Source organism: Podarcis vaucheri (genome assembly GCF_965113315.1).
Source record: "Podarcis vaucheri genome assembly, chromosome: 16".
NCBI lineage: Eukaryota > Metazoa > Chordata > Lepidosauria > Squamata > Lacertidae > Podarcis > Podarcis vaucheri.
This window is the reverse complement of record NC_138754.1, coordinates 43079979-43098543: the sequence shown is the minus strand read 5'-3', so window position 1 is coordinate 43098543 and position 18565 is coordinate 43079979. Positions and strand designations below refer to the sequence as shown.

At 46.5% G+C, this 18565-nt stretch overlaps 1 long non-coding RNA gene across 1 annotated transcript; it reads left to right on the top strand.

The window, feature by feature from the left end:
• The first annotated feature begins 2202 nt into the window (after positions 1–2202).
• Positions 2203–15477, top strand: LOC309520902. The gene is made up of 3 exons (XR_014214472.1): positions 2203–2451; positions 9304–10620; positions 14289–15477. It is a non-coding gene; the product is annotated as an uncharacterized lncRNA (long non-coding RNA).
• The last annotated feature ends 3088 nt before the right edge of the window (positions 15478–18565 follow it).

Here is an 18565-nt window from a genome sequence, read left to right as displayed (position 1 = left end):
ACTGCATATAAAAATATCTTCCTATCTTTCTTATCTATCTCATTACCTATTATTCCTAGTAAAAACGCTTCTGGTTTCTTTACAAATGTATATTTCAATACTTTCTTCAATTCATTATAAATCATTTCCCAAAAGTTTTTAACTTTTTTACAGTCTCACCACATATGGTAAAACGTTCCTTCCTTTTCTCTACATTTCCAACATTTATTGCTTATCTTATACATCTTTGCCAGTTTTACAGGTGTCATATACCATCGATACATCATCTTCATTACATTTTCTTTTATAGCAGTGCACGCCGTAAATCTTATTCCATCTTTCCACAATTTTAACCAATCATCTATTTGTATATTATATCGAAAATCTTTGGCCCAGTCAATCATAACCGATTTCACCTCTTCATCCTTTGTATACCATTCCAACAATAATTTATACATTCTTGCTAAACTTTTGAATTCATTATTCAATATTTCTTTCTGAAATTTAGACTCTTTATCAGCAAAACCTCTTTGTAGCATATCTTTCTTAAACATTTCATTAATTTGAAAATAATGCAGCCAATCATTAATATATTCTTTAACCTCTTCAAATGGTCTTATTTTCCATTTACTTCTTTCTTTTTCAATTAACTTCTCACATGTTGCCCAACCCCTCCTCATGTTAATTTTCTTTACACTCATTGCCTCCAATGGCAATAACCAATATGGAGTTCTTGGCGCCAATAAATTTTTATACCTCTCCCAGACTTCTATAAGAGACCTTTGTATTACATGATTTTCAAAACCTTTATGTACACGTTTCTTATCATACCACAAATATGCATGCCACCCAAATCTATTATCAAAACCTTCCAAATCTAACAATTCTGTATTTTCTAATTTCATCCCTTCCTTCAACCAACAGAGGCATGACGCTTCATAATATAATTTCAAGTCTGGCAGGGCGAAGCCTCCTGAGCGTAATGGAGACTCTTGACCTCTCAGCCCCCGTGTACGTCTCCACTGGGCGGCTGTTTGCTCACATATCCTATATACATCCTATATATCTATGTATCTATACCTGTATCATTATTATACTATTTTTTTTTATTCCTCACCTTATCTCCCTGGAAGGGACTCAATGCACCTTACAGATAAAAATAGGAATAGCTGAAAAACAGTGGAAATCACTAAAAACAATTAAACACACACACACACACACACACACACACACACTGCATAACTGTCCAGGGCATCCTGGAATTACAGAAGCCACCCTGGCTTCTGATTCCATCTTAGGGTGTCTTGGGATTTCAGTCCACGGAGACCAAAAAAATGTGCATCTTTTGGTTCTGCATTCTTTTGATTCTCCATCTTCACCGGCCAGCCTTCTGCCAGATGTTGGCAGAAGATGGGCACACAAAGGATGAACAAGCCAAATCTGTGACGATTGATTGGGCAAGAGATGTTGGACACAATATAATGTTTGAAGATTGGGAAAGGTTGTGGAAGAAAGGGGTTAAGTTTATTGCATGTATGATGTTAAAGGAAAATATTATGAAAATGATGTATAGATGGTACTTAACCCCAGTAAAACTAGCAAAGATTTACCATAAGAGTAATTTATGTTGGAGATGTAAAGAAAAAGAAGGTACCTTTTACCATATGTGGTGGACGTGTCCCAAGGTGAAAGACTTCTGGGAAAAGATTTATAATGAATTGGAAAAAAAATGTTGAAATATACATTTATTAAGAAACCAGAAGCCTTTCTACTTGGAATAATACGTTTGGAACTGCCCAAGAAAGATATTAGACTGTTTTTGTACGCCACAACTGCAGCTAGAATTTTGCTAGCCAAAAACTGGAAATTACGAGAAATACCAACAGTGTCCTGGGTGTCCTATCCTGGAAGCTGTCCTGGGGCAACTTCTGGACCCGCCCCCCCTTTGCAGGTAGCCAAGAGGTTTTCGGGGGTCAGCTCCTTTTGGCAAGGCCTTCACCCCCAGGAAGGCCCCGGCAGAGCCAGCCGGCCGAGTTCTTACCAGCTGCCAGAGGGAGATAAACCCCGAAGCCAGTGGTGGTGGCCCTGGCAGTCTTCCCCCCTGGACAGCCACCAAGAGCTCTTGTTGCACAGCTAATGAGATCTCCTTGCAGATGGCACCATCTGTGCCCATCTGATGCCATCCAAGCAATCTGCCGCCTCCCTTCCCTGTGAGTTCTCAAGGAGGGCAGCGGGATTCGGCTGCGCACTTCAGAGAGCTCTTGCCAGCAAAGGAGGTGGGAGAAGGAGGTTTGCTGCCAAAGAATGGAAGAGGCAACACTTCCTGGCAGGTGATGGAGTCAAGGGTCTCAGCCAGACAGGACACCCCTGAGGGTGCTGCTTCTCCAGCCTAGAGGAACTGGAAGCTGAGCAGGTTGAGACAAGAAGCTCATCAGCCTTTGCGATGGGAAGATCTGTGAGGCAGTTTTTGAGGTACTGTATTTGTGTGTTTTAAATCTCTCCCTAAAATCCTAAGTGTTTGTTTATGGCCACAGACTGGAGGGGAGGCATTGCTGTGCATTGCCTCAGGCATCTAAATGTCTTGGGCAGCCCCGCTGGGACTAAACAGATTCCCGTCCAGCTCATGCAGAGGAATGGCCTTAAACCAAGAAGATGTGGGTTCAAATCCCAGCTCAGCCATGACGTTCTCTCCATGAGTCAGGGCCTGTCACTTGCATGTCACCCAAGCATGCCAGCGAAGCTGCTGGGGGGATCAAACTGTGGGTGTCACTCAACAGTACAGCACCTGCTTCACACATGCAGAAGGCTTGATCGCCCTGCTGGGGAAGACTCCTGGCCTGAAACTCTGGGGAGCCATTTCTGTGTAGGCAGTCAGTGTAGGCAATCCAGAGGTACTTGGACCAGTGATCTCACTCGGGGGGGGGGGGGCACTTCCTCTCTTCCTTTTACAAACATAATGGAAAACCAGCCTGGTCATTAAACAGGTTCCCTTTGCAGTTTGTTTGGGACAGACCTGGATGAGGCCTCATGCTGAGAGGAGCGGGGGGGGGGGGGAGCCAGACACTGTTGGAGTAGATAGAGGAAAGCAGGAAGGATTAATTAATAACAGCAAATAACAATAGCAATAATAATAATAATAATTTACTGTTTTGCCTCACTGGCTCTCTCTCGTGCTTTGTGTTCCATACTCTCTTCTCTCTCTGCTGGCCGACACATATTAATGTGGTAGATGTCTGAAAAAATTGAGGGAATGTTGATGCTTTCTGGCAGTTCTTGAGATTTTCAGGGGAAGTGGGAATTGCCAGGAAATTCTGACATGTTTCATTAAGTTGTGCTGGGGGTCAGAAAGGGATACAGTATAAATGTCGTAATAAAGAGGTTCCCAGGCCCCTGAAGTGCAATGTAGCTTCATGTCCCCAGTAAACAGACTTAGGTTGTAGTCCTAAACCCACATACCTGGGAGTAAGTGCAGTTGAATTCAAAGGGACTTGCTTCTGAGTAGGCATGCTTAGGAGAGGAGCCTGTCCTCCTAAGACACTCTCTGCACCTCACTTCCCAGCATGATACTGTTAAGAGCTTGTGGGTGCAAGACACCCTATATTCCTATGTCCAGCAGGTGTTTGAATTTAATCAAAACTGGGTGCTAGATGAGCATCGATTGAATTCTAACACCAAAAAAGTGAGTTGGGAGTTAAGTATTGCATCCACCAGTGAGGGCCAAAGCCTGAGTGTATTAAGCTGTGTGCTAGACGCTGCTAATCTTTTAATTAAGCCAAGTGTTAATTAAAAACAAATTAAGCCAGACTTGCGGTGATGAGCCATTAAGAGGACAAAGCATCACAGGAACTCATGTGAGATGGCAAATGGTTGAGGCCCCTCCCTTAGCTCAGAGTTGGTTGGAAGATAAAGCCAGAGCTTAGAGAGGTTAGAGTTAGAAGCAATGTGGGTTAGAAGCTGAGAGTTAGGAGTTATGTGACTGGCAAATGCAAAGCAGCAGGCAGAGCACAATGTTGAATCCCTGCTTGGATCCTCGGCTGTGATTATGGAGAAAGCAAGATCTTCTTGGAGTGATGATACCATGAACCCCGCAATAGGTTCAGGTTGCATATAGATGTGTAAATAACCCAGATATCATGAAGACCCCACAGTCTGCTCCGTGCCTCATTTTCCAAAAGGAAACACAGACCCTCCCTGGGTAAAGTGCCCAGAACCCCCTGGAGTCTTGCACTACTCAGAGACTGGGGGTGGCCTGCAGCAATAACAAAGCAATCAGATGAACAAATGTCACAGTGGTCTACGCAGGACCAGGGGTAAACTCAGATGTTATCCCAACACTTGATGCACCCCCAAGCTTCTGCTTTTGAAGGGTGGGCACAGTTACTTGTGTGCCTGGCATCCCGAGCCATAAGACTGGGCAAGCCAGCAGGCACTCCTCTGGGCAGGCTGGGTCTGCTGAGTCTGTTCACGCCAGTGAAATCATCTCCATGTCCTTGGTGACGAAGTTGATGGGGCTGGATCAATGTCTGATCTGTCCCCAGGCACCATGCAGGAGATGGACAGGTTTTTCTCAGGCAGGAAGTGCTGCCACAGTCACGCCAGTCTGCTGGGACAAGGGGCTCAGGGTATCTGAGGTGGGCTTCCCCCCAGACTGCTCTACCCGTCGCCTGGATCTATATCAGTCCTTCCTGACCAGGATCCAGTTCCTTCAGGACTTCCGGGTCAAGCGCCATCGACTAATGGCGGATTCCCTCCGAGCTCCGGAGGGAATCGGCTCCATGGAGGACGGGTCTTGCTGCGGCGGCGACGCAGGGACCCTCAGAAACCACAGGCGCTGAAGCCTGTGGACTTGGTGACTCGGCGGGCACCATTTGCACCCCCCCAACCTGCGAAGGAGCCTTTTTCAAGGCTGCGGAGCGGGGGACGGGGAGTGGCGTGGTGCTGAGAGTAGACCGCTACTTCCACGGAGTGAAGCCGCAAGCCATGGCCGGAGAGCGCTGACTTCTTCCTTTGATTATTTGGACTCTAAAAGCAACACCCCGTGAGTAATACGGAAATTGGAATTAAAAAATTTTTCCTTTTGAATTTGGCACGATTGGGGGAGACGCTAAGAGGAAGTCCGTCTCCCCTTCATGTAGACAAATTAAAGCAAGAACCGGATAACTAAGGTCGAGAGACTTTACTTTTCCATGGGATAAAAGTTATTAATTTCACGACTTGGCATTATAAGTATCTGTGCTGGAGGATAAGAGTTGATGTTAAGTGCTGAAGTGCAACCCCCCGGGATTCGGGAGCGATCCGCGAGAAAGCCTGTTGAGGAGATACAAAGAGTTTGACAGCTGTTAAACGAGCTGTCAAAGTTCAGAAAATTTGGGAAATTTGGTTTCTGTGATTTCTGCTGGTTATTTTTGATACATTTGGATTCTAAACTGTTAAAAATAAAGAAACAAATTAACTTGGCTGTGGGATTAAAGTTGGAAGGAATACTAAGTAACTAGAATCCCTCTAGAGGGAGTCCTGAGACATTACAATGGCTGCAGGTGGAAAAATACAGGCTGAGCTGGATAGAATGTTTTTTCTCTTGGGAAAATTACAAGGTCAGAGTGAAGCTTTGGCTACAAATGCTACAACTTTGAATTTTAAAGTAAACAAACTTGCTGATTGTGTCAAGGACTTGACGCAAGAAACCTATGCAGCTGAAAAAGAAGAGATATGTGCTGTTTTAGAGGAGGGGGAAGGAGGAGCTGAAATGCTGCAGAGGAAAAAGGAGAGCCAGAGGCCTGCAAAGATGGACTTTAAGGAAAACAAGACCTGGATGATGAGAATTTGGTTTGAATTAGAGAAGGAAGACTGGAGGGATCTCCCTATGGGGAGATCTGAAGACCTATGGATTACAAATTCGACCAAGGTGAAAGTTGGAGCTTTTGGGACATTTGGGACATTTGGACTCAAAAGCAATAAGAAACAAGATTTGGGCTCCACTTTTGAATATGGAGGTCTGGTTGGAAGAAAGATAGATCTTTTTGAGACAGAGCCTCTCCGAAACCCAATGGCTAATATAAAGTACTACCAACAAAACCGGCAGAGAGGCACTGAGAGAGATTTGAGGGCCTCGGACGTGAGGTCTCCAGGCTGATAGCTGATGACTGAGAGATATTTTTGGGATCGAAACCGGGAAAGGGGGGGGTGAGAGTTTTGGAATCCAAAGGGAGTATAACTATATGTTTTCTTTTTGGTATTTTGTTTTGCAATTATTATAAAAACTGGGAAATTTGTGAAAGGGAATTTGGGTCGATCTTAGAAAAGGGTGTAAATGATGAGTATTGGGGTTTAAATTGAGGTCCATAAGTTAAAATTGGTCATTTAAGATGAATTAAGTATAACATTAATAAGGTAAAAGTTGGGGATAAGAACTTGCTGAGCTAATCATGGGAATTGGGATACAAGAAGGGGAGGTGTGGGGAAGTCAGTGAAAGATGTTAACAAAATAAGGATTTGAAACTACAGTGGTGCCTCGCAAGACGAAATTAATTCGTTCCGCAAGTCTCTTCGTCTTGCGAGTTTTTCGTCTTGCGATGCACGGTTTCCCATAGGAATGCATTGAAAATCAATTAATGCGTTCCTAGGGAAACCGCCTTCAGACCAGGTCCGGGGACAGTCTGTCCCCGGACCTCTTCTGAAGGCTGGGGGGGGGACAAGGGCTTTTCTTCCCACCCACAGCATTTTAAAAAACCCCGGGACAGCGGAGGACTTCTCCGCTGTCCGGGCGATCTTAAAATGCTGGCGGGCGGCATTTTAAAATCGCCCCGGGACAGCGGAGGACATGAGTCCTGTGCAGACCAAGATGTCTGCACAGGACTCATGACAGCGGAGGACTTCTCCGCTGTCCGGGGCGATTTAAAAGCCCCTGGGAAGGCAGGCAGGGGGGACAAAGACTTTTGCCCCCCGCCAGCCTTCAGAAGAGGTCCTGGACCTCTTCTGAAGGCGGGCGGGGGGCGAAAGTCTTTGCTCCCCCCCGCCTGCCTTCAAAAGCCCTCCGGGACAGGCAGGCAGGGGGGGGAGCAAAGACTTTCTCCCCCCGTCCGCCTTCAGAAGGTGTTCCCTCCCCCCCCCCGCCCGGCTTCCCTGAGATTTCCCTATGGGCTGTCGTCTTGCGAAGCAAGCCCATAGGGAAATTCGTTTTGCGAAGCGCCTCCAAAACGGAAAACCCTTTCGTCTAGTGGGTTTTCCGTCTTGCGAGGCGTTCATCTTGCGGGGTACCACTGTATACTTGTTATTTGTGTTTGTTGTGTTATGTATGTCTATGTTTTTGTGTCTGTCTTAAAAATTTGTGAAAATTCAATAAAAATGTTTAAAAAAAGAAAAGAAAAAAGGACCCAGTTCCTTCAGTTCCTCATTCCCATCCTCCTCCCCCTCTGACTAATCCCACCAAGATGTCTGCACAGGACTCATGACATCCGTTGCCATGGACAAACTTATCCTCTGTACACGAGGTTGGGATTTGCTTTTGAGTAAACATACCAAGGCTGCAATCCTAAAGCCACTTACCTAGGAGTAAAAAGGTAAAGGTAAAAGGATGCCTGACCATTAGGTCCAGTCATGGCCGACTCTGGGGTTGTGGCGCTCATCTCGCTTTATTGGCTCAGGGAGCCACCGTACAGCTTCCGGGTCATGTGGCCAGCATGACTAAGCCACTTCTGGCGAACCAGAGCAGCGCACGAAAACACTGTTTACCTTCCCGCCAGAGCAGTACCTATTATCTACTTGCACTTTGACGTGCTTTCGAACTGCTAGGTTGGCAGGAGCAGGGACCAAGCAACGGGAGCTCACCCCATCGCGGGGATTCGAACCACCAACCTTCTGATCGGCAAGCCCTAGGCTCTGTGGTTTAACCCACAGCACCACCTGCGTCCCTCAGAAATGCTTACCCATGGGCAAATAGTGCAAGAGGGTCTCACCACAGTGCAGGGGGGAGACATTTTGACCCTGCCGCCCTCGGTCTTGTTGTGCTCCGGGAAGATCCTGCTGCAGTGTTGCATAATGGTTAGAGCGCCACCTGCGTCCCATTAATTCAGTGGGACGTGCTTAGGATTGTGCTGTAAGGTGATGTCACAAGGATGCAGAGAGCAGACATGGGGTAAAGACAGCGTCCCGGGGGTGAACACAAACAGAACTGAATCTGACACTAATGAAGCTGTGCTGAGGTGAACAGCTTGGGTGGATTAGGTGGAGTTCTGGGAAATGCACCAAAAGCACACACAGCTTCACTGTTTTCTAAGGTGGTCAAGTGATAGGTAGCAAGACAGGTGTTAGAGTGAGAAGTTGCATTATTATTATTTATTTATCCATCCTTTCCCCCAAGGTGCCAGGACCATTATGCGCGCGCGCGCGCACACACACACACACACACTCCTTCTTTCATTGTTTTGCAGCCATGGTGATGGTAAGAAGAAAGGGAGTGCCACTGAGCATGTGCAGTGTGTGTTTCAGTGGGTCACCACCACAGCTCACCCTCGGACGACTGAAAGCAGCAGCACCCCAGCCTCCTCTACCTGCTTCCCAATACAGTAATGCTTCTGTTTCTGGCTGCATTGTGGGGCCTGCCCATTAACGTGCAGAGCTGTTTGCTTAAGCCCCTGACACGCTCAGCACTGCATTATTCATGTGGCGGCCCATCACTGTGGCAGAGGGTGGGCGGGTGGGTGTGTAGCTGCAGCATCGATCGGTGCGGCTTCAATAACCTCATTTAGATTCCGGACACCAGCTCAGGGACTCTATCCCAGCATCCGGTCAATAGCTTATATTTTTAATTTGTCAATAATCAGTCAGGTCCTTGGTCAGGGCCCCTGCTGAGTTCCTCTCCCCCTCCCTCCACTCAAGGGGAGGGTGTCATGGCGGGGGGTGTGTGTGTGTGAAATCATTCAGAGCAGGTCATGTTTATGGCCTCGGCTGAACCAAAGGGAAATGGAGAGATCAGTCAGGGCTTATGAAAAATAACACGCTAGATTATTTTTCATAAACCTGACAAAAGCATATTTATTTAAAGACAAAGATAAGGTACCTGGCCTGCAGGCCTGGCCGCGTCACGCCAGAGAAATAAAAATGGGCTCAAGCCTTGAGATGCATGGCCGCTGTGTGACTGGGTGTGCGCTGAAGGAAACGTGGGCATTATGCAGAAGTGGGTGCAAGGGGGCGGGTGGGGGAGGTGAAGCCCCGCTTCAGAGACAGATCTAATTTGTGAATAAATTGTTGTCTGGAGGCAGGGAGAGCTTAATTGCTCAGATCTCTTAATCTGTCTCTCCCTCCCCTATTTCTTCATCCTCCCAGTAGAACATGCCTGCAGTTTCCGAGGCAAGCAGGACTTGAACCAGACTGAAAAAAATCTGAAAGTGCCTACAAGTTGGAAACTGCCAGCAGCAGCTCCTAGGAATTGGAAGCGTGGGCTGTCCCATTTGTGAGTGAAAGAAAGCTGGCTTTGAAAGTGGTGATGCTGGTGTCTAGGAATTTGAGCTCCTCCTGCTTTGATTTCAGCACTTTTACACTGATCTTCTTTTCATCCACCTTCTCCAAAATGCTTCGACACGGCAGCATGTGCTCCAAACCTTTGCTCTGTTCCTCATTCATAAATGTTGTGGGCGGCGTGGGGGGGGGGGAGTTGCAGCTGTTATGCTCCAGAGACACCAGGAGATCATCTAGGAGGACCCTCTGGATAAGTGAGCAGGGGTGCATTTGTGTCTCCAAACTGCAGCCAGGAAACGCAGCCCTCTCCCTCGAGGGCTGCAGATAAGGAAGGAGCCGGCCAAGCACATTCTCCTGCTCTCTGTTCCCGGGAATCCTCCTCCTCTGCTGCCACCAGCCTTGGTTGCTTTGGGTAGGAATTTGCCCCCTCGGCTGTGCCGCACTCCCCTCTGCAGGACGAAAGAGCTCACTGACGGCCCTGGAAACGGCTCCAGAACCGTCAGGTCGGGATGAAGCCTTTCGCTAGAGGCTCCCCTTCATGTTGTCTGGCATTTTTTATACCCCCCCCCCCCAATGAAAACAAAAGAAATCCTCTTAGCATATGAAGAAAGGTGGCGTATCTAAGGAGCAGGAATTGTTGCATATGGCTCAACCTAGGATCCACCGCCAGGGCAATTTCTTCCTGGGTTACACAGAGGCACCAAAAGGAAAGGAAAATGCCCCTCCCAAAAGATCATTACCTTGCCCTCCATTGACTTGGGTGGCAATTCCTTCCCTGTGTTTTTCTATACTGCGTTTGCTTCCAGCATTTTAGTGGTTCTGTTCTTTAATTTTGGTCCACTTTGATGTATTATACAATTTGCTCTGCAGCTTCCTGACCTGCATCCTCCCCTCCTGCCACGTTGTCATTGACTGCTGTCTTTGGGCTGTTTGTTCTTCGCTTTAAGCTTCGCTCTTATTGTGCTACTGTTATTTTCCTTTTTTCAGAAATCTGTTTTTTATTTTTAAAAATCTTATTTTTTATGGTGGCATATTAGGAAGAAGCCTAGGCTAAAATAGTTTCCCTGACTGCCTACTTTTCTACATGCAGGGAGCCTTGTTTTGTGCAGAAGCACTCCTGGAATGGTGAAAAACAGGTCCAAGAACACACACTAAAGAAGTGGACAGAGGTCCTTGGACCATCTTGTAAGTTCTTTTTAATGTTTGCTTTTTTGGGCAAATTTCCGTAGGTCCCGCCCCCCCCCCCCGGATTTTTTTGCTGGACAGATTGGAATTTCATGCAGCATTCATTCTTGATCCAGGAACAACTCTATCCTTTGAGATTCTGATGAATGCACTCTTGAAATCTGGGGTTTGTTCTCTCCTGATGAGGAACTCGAGGCCTTGGATTTGGTCTTTTGCCTGCTTTGAAATCCAATCATTTCATCTGTGGGGAAACTTATTGCCTTTTGAATTTGTGTGATCCATGCTTGCTTCAAGGTGGGATTCTGCTTGAGGGGCTCCTTTGCCCACGGATCTTATTCTTCCTGCTTGTCTCTTTGTAACAGCCATGAAATAAGGTCTGTGGCTCTCGTTACCAGGCAATGCCCCTTCTCTGAGCATCTTTGGCCGCAGCCACACGGACATTGGGTGCCGAGTTCAACTCAAAACAGGACAAGGGGGGAAATAAGAGGGGGTGCAGAATAAGTGATTGTTGAGCCCCAACACACGCACACAAGCACACAATGAGTTGACAAGTCAGAAAATGCTTGCACATCTGGACAGCTGCTTAGACAAGCTCAGAGAGAGCTGGACCATTGATCAGGAAGATTCCAATTACCTTGATGTTGACAGGAAGGGAATTGCCAGGATGAGGGAGGGAAGGGCTGATGCCGCACCTCCTCTGCTCGTTCCTTTGTGCTGCAGCTCCATGGACATTCCTAAGCAATGAGGGGGGCTGTGACAAATGGAATGTGGGGTGAGAGAGCAGATGGGGAAGTGAGGCCAGGGGAGGCCCTGAATGCACGGCTTGGGAGGACCTGACCCAACATTAAGTGACTCTTGGGGAGCTTTGTGAGGGTCTGTCAGCAGGGGAAGTTAGGAGGGAACCCAGGAAGCTCCTCTCCTTTCTTTGTCCCCCCCCCCCCCCAAATTGGGCTCAGTCCATCTGGTAAGAATTAGGGCTTTGTGTTTTCATCAGCTTAAGCACCAGATTAATCAACTAAAGCTGTGGTTGATTGGTTCAGCAGTGGGGGGTGTAGCTTACTGGATGAGGGCAATTGTTCGATTGGTATAGCAGCAAATTTAGGAATCCCGTGTTTAATTTTGCGTGTGGCCTGGTGTGTTACTGTAACATGGAATGAAAAGCAGTAACAGCACCAAGTCGACATTTTTCCCTGCAAATAGCCAGTGGTAGTTTTTTCTCTGTCTTATACTACCTTTGGTATCTTAAAATGCTTTTGGAAATGCAAAAATAGATTGCAATGAGGATCACTTCTAAAATGTTCCCCATCCAAGTGTCTCCCTGGATTTTGGGGATGCAAATTAAATGGCCTTGTTCTAAAGTGATGTATGAGGGTTGCTTGGCTTGGGGGGGGGTGTTGTTGTTTTAAAAAAGGCTCTTCCCTTCCCCCACATTGCCAGTATGTGTATAGATGAAACATCCCAAACAAGCAGCCACGATGTGATGATGTATGTTCCACTGAACAGAGATTCTTTAGTGTGGTGTTTTATGAATGCTTAAAGCTACCCAGTGGCTGCAAGAACATTCCTGCAATTGTGCATACAACCAAACTAAGTTTGCTTGTTTCAGGTGCATTATCCGTGCTCATGTGGGCATCAGCAATGCAGGTGGGAAAAGATGAAGCCAGAGTTTAACAGAGAAAAGGGAAACAGAAAATAGGGAAGTCTCCACTCCCTCATTTAAATTTAACTGATTATTAACCAGCCAATGAAAAAAATAATTATTTGGTACATTATGTCTTTCTTTTTTTTATAAGATATTTATTAAGATTTTCAAAAAAATTACAAAAGAAAAAGAAAAAAGAAAAATACAAAATAAAAATAGTTAAAAAACAGTTCAATCTTTCTATCACATATTTTTCATTTGTTTATTTCCCGGACCTCCTCACGCCTTCCTTTTCTGTATTCCAGTTCCAATTGTTAATTCAGCAAATCCCTACCCTCTTCATTCATCTTAATCTTCAATTTTTAAGTATTATAACATTAAATTTTTTTTACCTATTAATAACCATTTTCTCATATTCCCTTATAGCATTACAGCAAAAGACCACTTAGTTTCTATCCAACATCATTCTAACATTCATTTTTTTACCTATTAATAACCATTTTCTCATATGTCTTTCAGCCAAATCGTCAACTGACAGCTGTCATAAGATCTAAGTCTACAGGAGGTATTTGGACAACCTCCTCCCCCAGAAGGATAGAGGGAGAAAGAGGGAGGGTTTGGAGCAGGAGGCACCTGCTGTTTCCATGGCATTGTGGCTAAGAAAGCACCAAAACTTTATTAATAGGGGAAGGGGTTGCACTGTGCCTAAATGAGCAGGTGCACAGGTTTGGGGGCAGGGAAACTTCTGGATCCAGTAGCCAAGCTCCTGTTGCCTCCACCGGGGTAACCTCTAGCTTAGAGTCCCGCAGTGTATCATGTATGGGGCCTTTGAAGACGGTTCAGGAAGTGTACAGTGGTGCCCCGCAAGACGAATGCCTCGCAAGACGAAAAACACGCTAGACGAAAGGGTTTTTCGGTTTTGCGTTGCTTCGCTAGACGAATTTCCCTATGGGCTTGCTTCGCAAGACGAAAACGTCTTGCGCTTTTTTTTTAAAACCGCTTGAAGAGGCGCAGTTGCAACGGACCGTGCTTCGCAAGACGAAAAACATCGCAGGACGAAAAGACTCGCGGAACGAATTCTTTTCGTCTTGCGAGGCACCACTGTAGTTAGTGCAGAATCCAGCAGCCAGGATTGCTGACTCAGACCAGGAGGTCTGGGAATGTTGCAACAATTGTGGGCTGACTGCACTGGCTACCAATTAGTTTCCCGGCTCAGTTAAAAGTGTTGGCTTTGACCCGTAAATTGTTACGAAGCTAATCTCCCTCAAGGGCTGCCTCTCCCCACATATCAGAGACCCTTCTCCACGGGCCTCATCCAGCAGAGGAGCAGGTGTATGGTCATGTGAGAATGGGTTGTTCCAGTGATACTCCCCCCCCCCCCCCGTTCCCAGCTTTACCCGTTTTTTACACACCAAGCTATGTCATTTTTATCTACCCAAACTTTGGGTGGTTAAGTTTTGAGATCAGGCTTGTGCATGATTGTAGCCTCTCCTGTGAGGTGGGGCAGGATTTGTCTTTCTCATGCATTGTCAAATAGACATTATGGGAAATGTTTCTTTGTCAATCCTTCTTTTCTTTTGAAATTGGCTTTCAGTTGAATTTACCTGATTGTCTTTTATCTTGTTCTTAAGCCACTCTGAGACGTTTTGTTGTCATTTTATAAACTAGTAGACAAATGTTGTTAATGATAATATTAACCACCAGCAGAACACTGGTGAGGACACAAGGCTCAGTTCGGAGAGAGTAGGGAATAGTATGAGGATGCCTAAGGACTCCATTTCTGCAAATGTTCTCATCTCAGTCAGGCTGGAAGTGTTTGTAAAATTTGTGCAGGTGGAAGATTTTGGGTCAACAGATCTCCTTTCCCCTGGCATTTCAGAAGCTGCAAAAAAATTCTTAAACACACACACACACACACACACACCCTGGTGAAATGACTGTGAAGAAAACCAATCTGAGCAGGAGAGCTGTGTGCACCTCGGCCTGCCCAGTATCTCACACCTGTCGCCTTCGATTTCCCTGACAGGCAATTGCAGAAAGCTGAGCTCTGTGCCTTCTGCTGTTATGGAGGGAGCCGCATTATGGACATGTCATGCTCGTGATGTACGGCAGCGCACCACAGACCCTAAATAATGGGCTCCAAAGAGTGGCATTTGGAAAGATTTTTCATTTTATGGTTTCTCCAATAGGGAGGGTCCTTTGGAGGGCTGTATTTCATAACGGGGAATCAAACAGAACCACTAAGATGCCGAGTGAAGGAACAACCCCAGTCAGAAGAAGAAGTTCCCCTTTGAATTGTTTTGTGGGGGCTCCACATGCATGTCCTGCCCGGTTCTAGTTTTAAAACAGAAAAGGTTCTTATTGTGATGGTGCCAGTGATAGCAAAACTTTGGACCCAGCAGATAGAGAGCCTTGCTTCATCTCTGCGATAGACTCTTTTTGCTAATTCTCACCTGCCTTCAATCTACAAAATGGTGATAACAGTGAACTACCTCACAGGACTATTGTAAGTAAACAGCAGGATTCTGTTGTTCCTTTAAGAACTCAAGATCATAGCAGAGGTCCATCTTTCCTGGGGTGCTTGCTGTGCCCAAGCAGATGCCCCTGGGAAGCCCACAAAGGCTCCAATCCTCCCCTCCTCTTGCTTCCAGCGACTGGTTCATGGCATCCAACCACTTGACACGGGAGTCTCAAAGAACCACCACAACTCACAGTTCAAAGCACAACAAATTTCCAGGAGATATGTGTTGTCATTTTGTATCACAAAATCTGCTGAGCATCCAGGCAGACCTCGTCTGAGGCCCTTCTTTGTGTGCCTCTGCCACGAGAGGTCCAGAGGGTGGCAGCACGAGAATGGGCCTTCTCTATAGTGGTTCCCCCTTCTGGAATGCGCTCCCCGGAGAGGCTGACCTGCCACCTTCATTATACATCCTTAGGCACCAGGTGAAAAAGTTTCTCTTCAACGAGGCCTCTGGGTGATTAATATTCAACAGCCTTTGAAATGAGCTTGTGGGAAGGAAGGATTATTGTTTGGTTGTTTCTGTTTTAACTGTTTTTTGTATGCTTTTATCTTGTATTTTTATCTTGTGGACCACACTGAGATCTTTTGACAAAGGGTGGTATATAAATCTAATAAATGATTTAAATATTGCAGCATTTCTTGTTCCCAAGAAGAGCACTGCAGCAGCTGGATCAGGTCACAGGGGGCCCATCTAGGCCAGCATCCTGGTGTCACCGTGACCACCTAGATGCTTCTTCTGGGAAGCCCACAAGTGGGAGGTGAGCCTTTGGGTGCTCCGGCAGTGACTGGTGCTCAGGAGCATTACTGCCTGCAGCTGTATTCCAAGGGCTGCTACACCATTTGAATGAAGCAGAGGCGCATTCAGCCTCTGTTCTACTGCACAGAGCGCCAAGTCTGGGGGGGGGGGGAGCCACAGGGTGTTGCCACTATGCTGTAGTGAACTGAGCAGAACAGAAGGCAAGAGACAGTCGGGGGGGGGGGATTTTAGCCTCACCTAGTGTGCCACTGAAATTTGAAAGACCAAGGTCTGCTCCTGAATCAAAGCATTGCGATATTAGCAGCTGAATCCCCTTGAAGAATATGGGTGATGTTTCATTTCCTGTAAAGGTTAGGGGCCCAGGTCCTGCCTAAGTGCTTCATGCCCAGTGCATTTTATAGGCCACACGGACCGATGATTTAGCTGTGTGGTTTTGTCCCAGTCCCAGAGCCAGGAATCTACACACAAGTCGTGCTGTGCCACACCATCAGAAGGAATGGGATTGCCACTGCAGAACTTCACTATTAACAAATGCCCCCCTTTTCTGCAGGTGGCTGCTTAGCCTACTCAGGGCTGTTGCTGTTTTTAATCTTTATTGTTCCAAATTTTATTGATGTATGCTTTATGATTTTGTGTTCTTCTGCACCTCACCCAAGTATCTGTATAGATAAGGGTGAGCTATAGATATTTTAATTGATAAAAAATAACTAATAAATCAATTTGTAGGTGGGAGGGCGTCTGTTCCACTCGTGTCATGGTGGTGCATTCGCAGCCCAGGAAATAATGTGAGCTTAGGATCTCTCTGCCCATAAAGAACAAAACCCTCTGCCTCTTTTTGGCCCAAGCAGCAAAAGGCAAGAGTGTGTGTGCAGTGCCAATAAAATAAAATAAAAAACAAAAATCCAGGTGGGGGGGATTAAAAGGGTATATATTTTCTCTTTTCTTTTGCCTTCAGGGTATTAATAAAATGAGATTATTAAAATCAAAGTGAGCACAATTAATCAAGCTAGTGAGGCAGAGAGAGAGGGAGAGAGAGAGAGAGAGAGAGAGAGAGAGAGAGAGTTTCCTGTCCAATCTTCCCCATTTTCACGGCAGTTCCCATGCTGAGAAAATCTGCCTGTGAGTGCTGATGAAAAGATAGAGGACCTGATGTATTAAACATAAGGAGGGGGTGAGAACAAGAGCGGCTGCCTTTTGTGTTGCTGCTGTATGACAATCTTGCGCGCAGCCATTAGCAAGTCCTGTACTTAGTCATGTTACGCACTTGTTTAAATTTAGCAATATCAGCCACATGGAGTTCTTTTAATGAGATGCTTCTTAAAAAATGCAACAAATAAGGTGGATAAAACAGCTCTCTGGGAGGGCAGGAAAACAGCAGCAAACAGCGAGAGCTAGAGGTGTCTGGAGCAAGGCCTGGGCTGCTTCCGGGAGACAAAGGGAAGACAGCGAGGGGGCCAGGGCAAGGGAGAGTTTTGCTGGGCTGCGAAGGCAGGAAAGGCAGCAGGGAGAAGGTGAGTCTCAGGAGGGGACACCCCGCCAAGCCAGCGTCTCCGCGCCCAGGGCCCTTGCCTGCTTTTGTTTTTGCTCCACTATGAGGAAAGCACAACAGAAAGAGTGAAACTTCGGCACAGCTAGATGGGGTGGGCCACCTTTGACAGGTGGGTGGGGCCAGGGGCGTAGCATGGGGGAGCTGCGGGGTGATTGCCCTGGGCGCATTTCTCCGGGGGGGGGGGCTGCTCACGCTGCCCTCCCTGATCAATTTCACACTAAATCCAGCATTGCTGCAACCAACAAGTTTTCGATCCCTAGTGATATGGCAAAATAGACACTTGCAAAACACTTCATAGACAACAGTGCACATTGAAATGAAGTTGGGCCAAGAGACAATCCTACCACACCCAGCTAGGAATTCCTTTAGAAAAGAATGCTTTTTGTAGGAGCCACCAGCCTACTGGGCACTTAATTGGGAATTTACCAGGATTTGCAGCCAAAGGAAAATGACGAGGAATGGAAAGCAGTGATTTTTTAAGTCTGTGGAACAGGTAGCAGGGATAGTCGAAGGATGAAGAAAGGCATGTAGGGTGGAGGAGAGAAACAAACTGCTATGACTGCCGGAAACGCAGCAACTATTGCAAGTTGTTGTGAGCAGGTGCTGCGGAAATGGTTTATTCCCCCCTCGCCCCACTATTTATCCCCCAAACAGTTCTGTGAGGTTTACTGGTCTTGGAAACAGTGACTGGGCCAGGACTACTCTGAATTCTTAAAGCTAAAAAGGGGACTTGAAGCCAAATCTCCCCAAACCCATGAGAGGTGACTGCAAAATTATGCATTTGCCTGCTTGAGCATATTTTTAGGACCCACCTTATTTCTGTGACAGTAAATTGTTTTAAATTGCTTTTAAATATTGTGTTTTAATTGTTGTAACCCACCCTGGGACCTTGGAGTAAAAGGTAGATTAACAACAACAACAACACCGGGTAGAGATTTGTTGTTGTTTAGTCGTTTAGTCGTGTCCAACCATCTCGTCCTCCGTCGTCCCCTTCTCCTTGTGCCCTCCATCTTTCCCAGCATCAGGGTCTTTTCCAGGGAGTCTTCTCTTCTCATGAGGTGGCCAAAGTATTGGAGCCTCAGCTTCACGATCTGTCCTTCCAGTGAGCACTCAGGGCTGATTTCCTGAAAAATGGATAGGTTTGATCTTCATGCAGTCCATGGGATCTCAAGAGTCTCCTCCAGCACCATAATTCAAAAGTGTGACGCGGCAGCTAAAAAAGCCAATGCAATTCTGGGCTGCATCAATAGGAGTATAGCATCTAGATCAAGGGAAGTAATAGTGCCACTGTATTCTGCTCTGGTCAGACCACACCTGGAGTACTGTGTCCAGTTCTGGGCACCACAATTCAAGAGGGACACTGACAAACTGGAACGTGTCCAGAGGAGGGCAACCAAAATGGTCAAAGGCCTGGAAACGATGCCTTATGAGGAACGGCTAAGGGAGCTGGGCATGTTTAGCCTGCAGAAGAGGAGG